The sequence below is a fragment of the Anopheles funestus genome, chromosome 3RL (genome assembly GCF_943734845.2).
Source record: "Anopheles funestus chromosome 3RL, idAnoFuneDA-416_04, whole genome shotgun sequence".
NCBI lineage: Eukaryota > Metazoa > Arthropoda > Insecta > Diptera > Culicidae > Anopheles > Anopheles funestus.
Genome location: NC_064599.1, coordinates 56,990,576 through 57,002,790, shown reverse-complemented (window position 1 = coordinate 57,002,790; position 12,215 = coordinate 56,990,576). Strand labels below are relative to the sequence as shown.

Below are 12,215 nucleotides of genomic sequence, written 5' to 3'. Positions count from 1 at the left end.
TATTAATATCAAAGTAAAAAAAAAACATACATGAGATAAAAGTTGTATACATGTGTTTTTGGAGTTTCAATGAATTCATCGCATTTTAATAATTTTCCTGCTATTTATTCCAGAACGAATTAAAATCGTTTAGGAAGGTATCACTGTGTTGTATATTGGCAACACCTACAACAGCTCTTTCGATTAATTTCCTTAAGTACAATCTACAGTTTGTAGAATTTAACATCGATTATAGCATAGTTCTCTCTGAAAGTGTCCTGCGGGAATTGATACGAATAATGTCTCGACTTCTAAGCCACAAATAACATTACGTTAAATATCTGCTGTTGTTGATCATATAGCCACATCCAACATCCAAGATAATGGCAATATCTACTTGCTTCTCTGTAAGAACCTGCCACAGCACCTGGCAATGTGCTGCTTCCATGGTCACATACTATACAACTTCATCGCTAGGCAAATTCTAGGCGACAAAGAAGGCCATCAGCGTCTCGTTGAATGAAAACTTCATTCTTATCTTTAAATTTGGACCGCCGAGGTCAAGTACTGATATACATGTGAAACGAAGGCGGGGCATCAAGGCATTTTTAGCTGCGTCAATGTGGCGAATTTTGGTGATTGTTTTGAATTCTTTGAATCCGAAAGACAACAGAAGAAAGAAGGACCGCAATATTCCTAAAGGCGCCCGGAAACGGCGAGTGCAAAAGTCGGCAAATTGCAGTATTTACGGCTCTCATGAGTTTCTTGCAAATTGCAAACTTTTGCAAGAAACCTGGCACGCGCATAAAAATGCTTGCAATTTGCAAACTACTGTCAGTTATGCAAAAGAAAATAAGTTGGCAAGAAATTCACGCTTGCAAAAGCCAGTTTAGTACTCGCAAATGTGATTTGAGTACTTAGCAAAATTTTTGCGCTTGCAAAATACATCGTTGCCGGGCACCTTAAGCTTCGATAACATTTTGTTGTCGATGGTTGGACGTATATTATTTGAGAGAGGTGGCTAAGTTTAATATTTTCAGCTCAAGAAGTAAGATCACCAAAGATCACCAAGCCAAAATAATATTCTGGGCTTTGTTATTTTAGTTCGAATAGAGTTAGGGTGTGTACGCCTCAAAATAGATGCTATTCTCTATGCGCACTATACTAAGCTACCTTTTGAGACAGTACCACAAACTTCCACTCTTTTCAAACTGTCGAATCCATGATCGAATATTGTCATGGAAAAAATGTTTTCGACAATGGGCTCTGCTAGCAAGGCTCGATTGATTAATAATCGCCGTATCGTTCAATCCGTGATCTGATCGTGATAGGCATCACGATCGTGGGGAGCATAGTATCAGAGCAAGGTAGCAGAACTACGATCGTAACTTCGGATGACAACAAGAGCAGCGAAATCCGAAGGCGCAATGTTCAGGAAAATCAAACTCCTGCGATCCAGAAGACTCCAGTAACACACGAAATACACGATTTATCGCACACTGATACGTCCGGTAGTCCTCTACGGGAGTGAGTCCTGGACTATGCTTACAGAGGACATCAATACACTCGTCATTTTGATACGGCGGGTGCTAAGGATTATCTTTGGCGGTGTGTGCGAGCAGGGCGTGTGGAGAAGGAGACTGAACCACGAGCTAGCTGAGCTGTTTGGCGGTGCAGATATCCTGACGTTTGTCAAAGCCGGATGTAGACGAAGGCTGGTGCAAGTGATGAGAATGTTGTACTCATGCCTTACCAGGAAGGTGCTCGTCAGCAATCCGTTCGGCACGAGGCGGAGAGGAAATATATATATACAGTGAGCTCGTTGGTTGGATCAGATGGAGTCGAACCTGTCGGAGATCGGATGCAGTCCTGGATGGAGGACTGCAGCCCTTGATCGAGTTTCCTGGAAACGGATTGGTGACCTGCCTATATCTTCATGACATGCTCAACCCAGAGCAGACCAAGAAGAGAGAGAGAGAGAGAAAAGTAGAGATAGGTTTTCCTACGAAAAGGAGAAACCTATTGGACGATAATTACTCAAGATAGTGGATAAATACTCAGAGTTGAGGATAGTTTTAGTGCTTCCAAGGATATTTAAAAAAAATGGAGATTGTTCTTAACAAACGAATCAAATCATTTCAACCAACTTGAGAAGTCTTTTTCAATAAGTACACTATTGTAATATATATTAGTCTCCCCAGACTTCGTTACTTAAAAAAAACGTTGGGCTCTTTAAGTAGACAAACAATCCTTGTGTAACATAAGGTATTGATGTACTTCTAAATAACATTTTATCTTAATGTAGCACTCGAACATTTTCGAACCACTTCAGTCACGTAACACAACAGCCATAAAGAAAAAAAAGAAGAAAGCTTTCGTAAAGAATCCCTCCACCAGGTCAGCTGATGGTGCCTGTCAATAGTAATTGCAATTTTCTCATCAACTGCACTTCAAGTTGAAAAGATCATCGCCGTAGGGATGGAACGCAAAAGACGCAAAAGCAAACAGAAAACGTACCGTTTGGATGGGGTTTTTTTTGTTTGTTTGTTGCTGCGGTTTCTTTTGCGCACAGAAATGGAAAGCGGTACAGCGGTGTTGGCAATACACGGCCACGTTCCCGATTCTCGATTCGCTTAAGAATGCTGGCCATAATGGTATATCATCGTGTTAGTATTTTGTTTCTTTTTTTTGTTGTTTGTATTTATTTTTCGCTTTTCCAACTAAAGATTGCGGGACGCGTTTGGAATGCGTTTGATGAAGTAATTAAGGACGGCAAATGATTAAATTTGTCCAAATTCGGGGGACGAAAAAAAAAGATTCCGTTCCAAATGTAGCATTTTCCACCTAACTTTGCCACAGTTCTTATGTGGTCAGTTATAAGGATTGTATAAAAAAAATTACCAGTTTTTGGTATATCTTTGTCTTAGACAGCTCACAGCTCAAATCACAATAAACAGAAGCACGGACACTTTAATTAATTCCACACGCTCGCGAAATAATTGACCGCCCTGGACAATCGTGTGCATTTCCACCATCTGCTGCTACCGCGGTTCAGTCTCGTTTTCTTGTCTTTTCCTCCACTTGCCCATGTATTATTGGCATACCAATAAATTAGCGAAGCTCGAGAAGCTTCAAGCATGGAAGCATAATTCGCATTCTGACACGTAGCATCTTATTGTACATTTTTGGTGGTACGGTCCCGACCCTAAAAGGGCACCACCGGTCGACATAGGGAATCCGGTATCCGTAGGCTTTGCTTTACCTTTTTCCTTTTCCCAAAAACCGGGTCTCGGAACAAAGGTCCGGTTCCAAGTGGGGGGAAAGCAAGAACAACGTCGGAAGCTGTACATTGCAACGCAGCACCATAAATCATCGATCGCTTTGGTAGCACACGATCAGGATAACTGGTAAAGGTTTGCTGAGTGAACCTTTTTGTCAAGTGTTTGTTTTGCCAAAGGGAAGAATGGAATTTCAATGGAAAATATTTGTCAAACAACTGTAAAATTTTTGTGTGCGGTTAAAACGTTAAAGCGTTTGGTGGAAACATTCCAAACAACATTCAAACAACAAACCAATCAACCGAAAGGTGCGAACAGTTGGATAATTGAGTAATTTAAGGGATCACATTTTATGGACATGGAAGCATTAATAGCGGCACAAATACACCTATAAGCTTGAGCTTGATTTATCGTGTGAGTCGTAATGCTCGTAAACCACTGTAACTGACCGATTTTGGCAGGCCCTCAGTAATGCGCCCTAACCACCAGAAGGTCATTATCTTTTCATCTTTTTACACTGGTTGAATTTGGCCGCCGGAAGGTTGTTTGTATTTAGTCGAGTTCTTTTTTTGTGGAAAAGTTTGGATCAAGCGTTTCTTACCATGGCCGAAATCTTTCCAATCCCAGGTTTTGTTTGTTCCGCTTTCTGCATCGAATTATAAGTGTGTTTTATGCGTGTAGTTTTTTTGTTTTGTGTGTTGTGTGTTGTGAGCTTGCATTCTGTTCGCTTTTCTAAAACCCTTTTCGATATGTTTTCCGCTGTTTGTACGTTTATCCGAAAGTGAATTTAATTCATCATCCGCTCGAGCTGGTGAGATCTTTCTTCTGCACCGTTCTCAGCTGGTCCTGACAGATTGTAGGGGATTGCTTAGACGTTTGTTGAGACTTTGTCCCGCCGGATTCAATTTCTCACACAAAGTTTGTCCGCTTCCTACCGTCCTGTAGTTTTTGCGATCATCTAGCCAACTTCGGCTGCGTATGTGCCCTGTGTTTCCTCCATCGCATCCCCATCGTGGTGATCAATCGAATGCGCCAACATCTTCCCATGTGGAAACACACTTGTTTTGTCGTGCTGCTGCGTATTTCTTATGCTTCCGAGCGTTTTTTCTTCCTACCCCTCCTCGTTTGTTCGCTTTCACAAAACCAACCAAAAAGCACCTGAACCAATAACGTTTCGGTCAACCTGACCCGGGCACCGTGTTTTGAGATTTAAGATTCCTTCGTTGTTTTTTTTTTGTGTTAACGCCGTCTGTGTCGGTGCATTGGACATTGGACAAAGCTTTTTGCCGGTTCTGTTTTGCTTCCCGATTGAGAACGGGAAGCGCTTTTTTTGCTGTTGGTTTCGCTTTGTTTTTGTTCCCATAAGGTTGCCGTCGGTCGTTCCATAATGAGATGAAGGGAACGGTCACGTTTTCAGCGGTACGGAAAGGCGTGAGAAGAAAACCACAGCCTGGTGAAGGATAAGATTGTTGAATGAATTTGTATTTTTTAAAAATATTGTTAGATAAGATAACGTTTAGATGATTATTTTCTATGCTTAGCGGCTATAGAAACCCTCATACTTATTAGTTTTACTCAAAATTTCATTTTTATCGCTTAGCGCCTAACAGTATGCAATATGTAAGCAATAGTGCAATACTAGTGGATAACAAAGTAATATTATACTTAATTTTTTTCCGAATTATTTTAACAAATCAGCCACCTAGTTAACCTTAAGGATACAATGCACCCCGTTGAAAAGTTCAACAAGCTCAGCTTCAGTGAAACGGGCCTACATAATTTTCGTAATATGTTTATTGATTACTAATTAGATAATTGTATATATTTAGCAGTGTTACCCCGGGTTCCTTTCTTTCACCACTGTATCAGCAAAGAGAGTTTGCCCCGAGCAGGAGGCCGCACACACCAAACGTATCGATAATAACAAACCGGTGGCTATGGTTATTCCTTCGGGGAATGGATCCTGCATGTTCGATACACGGCTACAAAAGGAACCAGTACGGGGGACCGAATATGGCGTTGTACATGTGCGTCGTATCTCGTGGCATTTTCGTTATTGTGGTCGTTTCGTGGATGCGACGACGAGTAGTGAATTCCATTCTAGGGTTGGAGCGATCATATAGTGCTGACGGAAGCGAAGTGGAATCCGATCAATGTCATAAACGGTTCCATACTTTGTTGCACGTTGCTGGCATCGGCAATTGCAGTTGTTTCGTCCTGATGGTGAAACAAAGAAGTGAAGAAGCGAAAACTCATCTCACCAATCATCCCCTTTCGATAATGACCATTTTCTACAGTGTGAACATGGTTTTTGGCATTTTTTTTTCTTGTTGGTCATAATAATCTCAACAACGCATTTCTTTTGATGTGTCGCTTTCATTGTTTTCTGTTGTTTTTTTTTGTGTGTGGAATTTTTAATAAAATTGTTCCACAAGAAAACATGATAACGACATAACCAAATTTTACGGCCATAGTTTTACGACCGTGTTTGGGTCAACAAGTGGAAATGTATAAAACAAATGCAAATTAGACGGGATTTGCTGTAGCGTTAGGGTTAGATTTACTTAGCTCTCTCTCCACGAAGATAGGCTCTGCCCGGAAAGAAAGCAGAGAAAAATGTGTTGATCGCATAGGGCTGGAATGGTGAGAATCGATTCGTAGTATTCGCAACGGCAGCAAGGAATCATTGCGTATAAATCATGCGGTGTCATGTAGTGTTCGTCGGTACTGTTTGTACGAGACATCAGGACGAATTTTCTTTTTCATTGTGTTACAATGTAATCAGTGGGAAGCAGAAGAGTAATGGACACATTTCCCCGCAAGTTTATCACTTTTCAGAATTTACTATGCTTCGGAGAAAAAGAATGTTATAAGTGGATAAAGGGACTGAAATGGATATCTTTTTTGGTTGAGTTACGAACATTCTTTATAATTTACTCGTTGAGTAAATAAGAAAATCGACAAAAGTTTGATGAAATAATTTTCTAAGTTTCTTTATTTTTTTAGAAACAAGTTTCAAATAAATAATTCAGTGATAGTTATTCTAGTGGAGCTCGTTATGTCATTCGAATGATACCGAACAACCGAGACAGTTACGATTTTTTAGGACACCCAGTGGCACAGAAAGGGCGTAGTCGCAAAATTAGGGTATAATTATGGGATTTAATCCTTTAAAGGCCTTTTTAATAGCACAAGTTCAATAAACGGTGACCTATAGTAGCCACTAAGTAAGTAAATAAACTAAATATATTTTTTGTTTGATTGTTTTATCAATTTTGTGTGTATAATTTTAAGTTTAAATAAGGTGAAATTAGCGCCCTATTACAGCTATTTATCCGGAAGATGTCGTAGTATATTTAATTACAGCGCCATCTACCGGAAATTAAAACACATTCCAATATCTACTACAATATGTCAGAGGTATTTATAGCAGTTTTCGTTTTAAATTTTCTTTCAAATTTCAATGCTAATCCGCTTGAAAGAGAAATTTTAATAAGTTCTAAAACAATGGGGAAAGAGTTTGCGACAGACAGTAATATGCTCATGGGTGATTGGAATATTGCGTCCTTAAAGCGGAAATTCCAGAAGGAAGAAAACGTTCTACTCTCTCGGCATAAACCACAACTGCAAGACGGAATCATACCGCATAACGGCATTTTTAGTGCAAAGTGTCATGCTGCTAGACATGGACCTATCCTTACCGCTCTTCCCAACGCTTCTATCCATACGCCATTGGCCTCAGATGAATGTGCCATAAATGCAGATAACAATAAAACTTTCCCTCTTTCAGACACGCGCACACACACACGCACACACATACAGACAACATGCCTTCGGGAGCATTTCCTGCTCCTTGTCTTTCCCTTCCCATTCCGTTGTTCCTTTGCATCTCGCGCAACAGTATAAAACAAGGAATTGGAAAGGACTTTCGCCGTTTTCCGCACCGTTGCACGGGAGAAAGTTACAGCCGGGAAAGTGAACCTCGGTTTTCCTTTTCCGAATCTGGGGAGCAAATAACAGAAGAAAAGGAAGAAAGTTCATAGTCGTAGTAATCGTCCTTGTCGCTATCGCAGTCGGCAGCCACATCGCAGCCATATCCGCTTCGCATAAGAGTTACCCCCCCCCCCCCCCCCATTGGTTCAGCATTTTCCTGCCAATTCTTTACCACGTTTACTTTCGCCGAGTCGAGTTAATCATTGGAAATGGTACAGATGGATGGCAATTGATCCATCTGTTCTGGCAGTGCATTACAGTTGACCGTAAACCATACTGTTTGACCTTTGGTCATCGGGTTTGGAGGGTATGAATCGGGACAGAATTTGTCAGAAAAAATCTCATATTTTATTTGACTTTATATTTTTCTTATTCTCACAATAATATGCAGAAAAGTGCTATTTAACGAGTAGAGATTATCCTGAAATCCATCGTTAGATCCCCTAATGGAATTAAAGCACAACAATAACAAAAAACCAATTTTTGTTCGATAAATTTTATATGAACTCAATTCTTAAAACAATTTTTAAGCTGCAAAATCACCTTTTTCCAACTTTCAATATTTCAACCATACACTCAAGACGTAGTTTTGATCTGATTGCTTCTTCAAATCATTCATTCCCCAACGTCCGAGCGATATCCTGACATCGAACGGACGGACGCAAGCGATCGAGAATTAGATCGATTCTCACGATGAAGATCGTCTGTGGTTATGCCGCCCAGTCGTCCTTCTCGCTCGCATTTGTTTGGTGGTGTTTTTGTTTTGTTGTGTTTTTTTTTCTCTCGTTGCTTTCCATCGTTGCGTTCGGAGCTGGGAAACTGAGTTGGATTTCAAAATGAGCTGTATAATGATTTTGTAATGAATCCATTTTTTGTTGTGTTGTGTGCTGTTGTTGCTCCCCCGATGCCTACACATGGCTGAGAACTGATCGAGGTACGATTGACGGATTGACTGACGAACTTCTTCCTGCCGGTGGAAAAATGTGTCCGATTGCATGGTTGTGAAGAAAACTAAAAAGGAAAATACAAAAAAAAATCCCAAAACGGTACGTCTGCACTTCGTTCGGTGAGTGTTCTGCTTTCTGTTGCCTGTAGCAAAAGCGATTCTTCGGAACAGAATTTTGAGATATTTCATTAAAAAAAAAACTAAAATAAAATACACAGTGTTGCGTTGTAGAGAAAAATTGTATTTTCAACTTTTGGCCTTCGTACAGTGTAGGATCCAGGTTCGCAGGTTCATTGCACCCTGGTTGTTCCCGTTTCGGTACGGAAGGAAGTGATCGTAAGGAAGTTGGACCGGTATGGCATTGATCACACACCGGCTGGCACTGAGAAGCGGATCGGTAGCTCAAGTAATGCCAACGAGGGATAGGGCAGGAACCGTATTCATCGGCACCATTAATCATCTTCCATCACCTTTACCTGCCCGTTGCATCCTGGTATTGGATCGACCTAGCGCTTCAGGGGACACTCTTCAGTCCCCTGAAGTATGAATGCTCTCTTGGTGGAGTAACAAAATAATATACCCATCGAGACATATTCGAGGCGTTGGAAACAGAAGCAACTTCATTGCCGCACCATGCATGATTCGATAAACGGTGTAATTTTGCATGCAAATTGTCACCACAAACAGCAACAACAACATGGTGACACGGGAGGGGGAGGAGGGAATGAAGGAATCTATGTTCCACTAGAAAGAAACAACTGGCCAGTTTTTATACGCAACAAAACATACATAGACAACGGCGCCGCATAACCATTGCAACAGGGGGGAGACCCTGGTACGGGAGGCAATCAATTTACAATTTTATTGGATTATGAGAGCAGCCTCCCACTTTGTCCACCTTCCACCCGTTCCCGGGTGTATTGCAATCCCCATTCAATGGGGCTCCTTTCAAAGAAGCCCTTTGCCGTATGTTCAGCACACTATCGGAATGGCTTCGGAAGGTTTAAATAGTTATGCAGAACAAAATGGGGAACCATTTTGAAACCTCCATGCCTGATTACTTGCGTGTGTTAATTTAGCCCTTTGAGTTACAGTGGTACAACCACTTCTTTCCCCTTGGTAACGGTGAAGGTCATTGGCCGTCGAGTGTGTGTGTGTGTGTCCGGCGTCAAGAGCTTCGATCGATCGAACGAAGTTCTGTGGCAAGTTACTTATCGCTCTCACGGTACGGAAACTTTTCGGCGGTGGGGAAACAATACAGAAATAGGAGATAAATAAACATTGGACGAGAGTTTTTCACGATTCACAATCGCCAAATTTTATGGCACGATAGCTATGCCCTTTAATGGCTGGCTGGTTTCCTTCGGTTGTTTCTTCCGTTATGGTGCCGCGGCATTAAGGATGAGTAAGTTTCTTCAAATGCGCAAGATTTGTCAAAATAGTTACATAAAGTTTTTTTTAAGAAAAAAGGTAATAATAATTTTATTTTTGCTTTGATAGTTCTATATAATTAAAAACTATTCTTTTTACGTTTTGCTGTACGTTTTCCAATCCTTGGTTCGTAAAATACACTTAATAATTTAAGTAATTAAAATTAAAATTAGCCAAAATAAAAGGTAGCATAGAGTGGCGTAGAGTAATAGATTAATTTACACTGTTTAACTTAACTTAAAAGTATTTAATTTTTATATATATGTAAAACAAATATTTGAATAGATTTATAGAAGCAGTGAAATAGTAAAATACGAAGATACGAAATAATACAATATTGATAGCACTATAAACTATGACAAATGTTATATATTTTCCTACAAAATTCTCATTTAGATTTTTTTTTTGCTTCTTAAGAACGGCCAGGCCAGTCCGGATAGAAATTTGATACTCGGTCCCGTTGTGTGGAACCAGCGCTGTTTATCAAATATATCATCGTTTATGACCCGATAGTTTTGAAGTTTGTTCAATACAAATAATAGTATAGTCATATTTTGAGCATTGTATGAGCACTTTTGCTATAATGATGATTTTTATTTTTTTAAAAATAATTCTAAAAGAATACTTAAATAATGTCTTACTACTAAGTTAGAATGAACATTTTAAATTACAATTAAAATAAAGTTTCTTCCTAGAATTAAGGTTTCTTCTACTGTCGCTTTATTTTTTTTTAATCGTGTTGGTGTACCAGTAATATAGTTTAATATAAACAAAAAGTCAACTAATGTTTTATCTAAACGTTATCTTTTATTTCTAATATGTTGTTCTATTATATTTCATGTTTACAATATTAATGATATTTTACTTTAAAATGTGAGAAATTGGATACTTTGAAACTGTTGTTTTTTATTCATAAAGAATGATTCATATTATGATTCAATTGAATCTGTTTATAAAAAATTGTCTTTTTTTACCACTATTTTTACCACTTGATTAGGTTGTTGTTTTTTTTATAAATAAGCAAACAATCATCCTGTGTTCATTAATACAATACGTTAATCAGTGTTGAGTAATTGATTATTGTTTTTATTTTCTAAGCTAATATCGAAGCTCAATGAAGCCGTTAGTAACGCTTGTTAGTAAATTAAACTTCTGGTTTGAAAATCACATCCCTACGGGAAACAGCTCACGAAAATCTCAGCCCTTGCGTGGGATGTGTTTATATTTAACACGTCTTTTAAACCACGAAATGAACTACGGCAAAAGCCGGCTAAAGTTTACGAGCATCCTCCGTAGTCCAAGTCCCGACAGTACTCCTACACACCACCCCCAAAGAACCCGTCACACATTTATGATGGGAAAAATTGAATTTTATGCTCCCATTAAAACTGTCTCCCGTTTGTTGTTTTAGTTATGTGTGTGTGTGTGTTTTGTTTTTGTCTTCATTTATTCGCCCATATTTAGCGCCCAAAGGCACCATTATGTTTTTTCGCAAAGCACGACTAGTGAACGCATAGGTAACGATGAGAGGGAGAGAAAGACAACAACAAAAAAACGCACGTTATTGAACTTTATTTTCGTTGCTTTCCTTTTGCGAAACGGGTCGTTCGAGGAAATGATCCCCTCCGGTGGGGTGTGCTCTGTATACTGTCACCGATCTGACCTCGTTCGTTCTAGTGTGCAAATGTGCGGAAACGAATCTGTCTGTCTCATTAATGCAACAACACTGTTCGAACAGTGCGAATGGCGCGATCCCCTGACGGCGGTGAAATTTGACCATGGACTTCTAATTTGAATTCTCTCCCACTGGTGGCATAAGGCGCAGAAGAAGTAAAAACCAGAAAATAACAACAGGAACGAAACAAAAATAATTGAAAATTAAACTAAAACCAACCCATACACTGGGATAGAACCCGCGTTCGGCTCACATCGGCTCAATTGTCAAACGATGTCAAATTGGCCGTTCGCGATCGCGGCCCCGTTTAATCTGCATCGACGGAAACGGATTCCGGGAAATTGATTTAAAGTTGCGCGCCTTAAATCACCCCTTTTCTTCAACCCCCTCCTCTCCTCCCTCCCTGTTTCTCTGCACCAAATTGGTCAAAACCGGGTGCCGTGGTTCCGCCCGCACACGGTCCAAGTTCCCGGTCGTTCAACTGAAATTCTGTGGAAATTCAATCCACCGAAGGGTTGAACTTTTTTTTTTTTGCTGTTCCTTTCCGCCTTTTGTGCGGAAGGTTATCCCGGGAATGGTAACAGTTTAGCGTAATGGAAGTTTAGGGCCATATTGGCTAAAAAGATCAACATCGGCATTTTGTTAAATGTCGCAGTATGATCTCTTTCATATAGAGGGGGGAAAAAAACATACAATTCATCAGCAACTTTCTCTACCCGGTAGCCGGTGCTGTCATATTTTAATGACCTTTTTTAGGTCAGCTTTAGGTACCTTTCGCTGCGTTTGACCGGTTGCAATTTGATAGCCTAATATGGCTCCAAAACTACTCATACCCACACTCACATAGGAGACATCATGGGATATCCTTTTTGTCTTTTCTTTTAGAGTGGTTTTGGAACGTTGCGGGCAACGT

General features: G+C 40.0%; 1 protein-coding gene across 1 annotated transcript in view; it reads right to left on the bottom strand.

Moving 5' to 3' along the window:
• LOC125770221 (L-threonine 3-dehydrogenase, mitochondrial) overlaps window positions 1–12,215 on the bottom strand; it is a 114,197-nt gene that overhangs the window by 40,578 nt on the left and 61,404 nt on the right. The gene's annotated exons all lie outside the window — the stretch shown is intronic.